Below are 1518 nucleotides of genomic sequence, written 5' to 3'. Positions count from 1 at the left end.
GCTTTGAGTACATTGTAGGCTTTGTAGAAGGTGAGGTCTTCTTTTGAGAGCATAAGCCCAGACTGAACTTTCATCTGTCTGCCGCCTTAGAGACAAATTTAGAAAACATCAGTTACTTTGAACAATGACAGCAGGGTGCTTCACCTATCAGAAAGTCTCCTGAATACCTGAAAGTATGCTGACAGTAAAACCCACAGTGATGATTGCCACAGTCCCCAGTGGGCTGAAGTATATGTTTGAGAGTGAGTACCACTTATCAGCCAGGAAAGGCCTGTAAGGAAGTGGATACAATTATGTGCCACCTGAGAAGTTATAGCCTTGTGTCATTAGAACCAGCGGTCTGCTGTTATCTGGTCGTGGAGGGTATATCTGTGCCTCCATGCACAGTCACAGAGACGGAGCCAAATCAGACACCAGTCCTGCCAAACCTCCCTAAAACATCCATACTTTTAAAGGAATAGTTTGACCAAAATCACTGAAAATTTTATTCGCATTCTGGCCATCCAAGATGTAGATGAGTTCGCTTCTTCATCAGAACAGATCTGGATGTAGTTTAGCATTCCATCAGTTGCTCACCAGTGGATCCTCTGCAGTGAATGGGTGCCGTCAGAAAGATAGTCCAAACAGCTGATAAAAATCAAACAATCACTCTAGTCCATCAGTTAATGCCCCATGAAGTGAAAAGCTGCAGTCATCTATTCATGATATTGCTTTCTCCGGTGAAATAGTCATTTTTTCTGAATCAGGAGAGAAATACATTCATGGCCAATATATGGTAAATATAATCAAAGAAGGCTGTGAAAATTAATCTGCATTGTTAATCCTTTTGATCTTTTATTTTTTTTTAAATCACAAAAATCAAAACTTTCATTGGATAATAATAATTACAAATGGGGAGAAATATAATTATTAAATAAATGTTTTTCTCTAATACACATTGGCCACAATTAACGGCACCCTTTTATTCAATACTTCTTGAAATCTTCGTTTGCCAGTTTAACTGGTCTAAATGTACTCTTATAATGCCTGATGAGGTTAGAGAACACCTGACAAGAGATCAGAGACCATTCCTTCATCCAGAATCACTCCAGACCCTTCAGATTCCCAGCTTCTCCTCTTCAGTTCACTCCTCTCATTTTCTGTAGGGTGCAGGTCAGTTTCATCTGACCATAGAAGCCAGTCCCATTTCAAGTTCCAGTCATGTCTAATAACTGAATATGCTTAAGTTTGTTTTTGGATAAGCTAGGAGAATTTTTCTTGAAACCCTCCCAAACAACATGTGGTGGTGTAGGTACTGTTTGAACATTTTTTAAAATGTTTTCTGACCCTGAGACTCAACTATTTTCTGCAGTTCTCCAGCTGTGGTCTTTTGAGTCTTTAGCCACTCAAACACTCCTTCTCACCGTGCATTAGGACGATATAGACACACGTCCTCTTCCAGGCAGTTTCATAACATTCTCTGTTGATTGGAAATTCTTAATTATTGCCTTGATGGTGGAAATGTGAATTTTCACTGCT

The sequence above is a fragment of the Carassius gibelio genome, chromosome A4 (assembly GCF_023724105.1).
Source record: "Carassius gibelio isolate Cgi1373 ecotype wild population from Czech Republic chromosome A4, carGib1.2-hapl.c, whole genome shotgun sequence".
Classification (NCBI taxonomy): domain Eukaryota; kingdom Metazoa; phylum Chordata; class Actinopteri; order Cypriniformes; family Cyprinidae; genus Carassius; species Carassius gibelio.
This window is presented reverse-complemented; position numbering follows the sequence as displayed.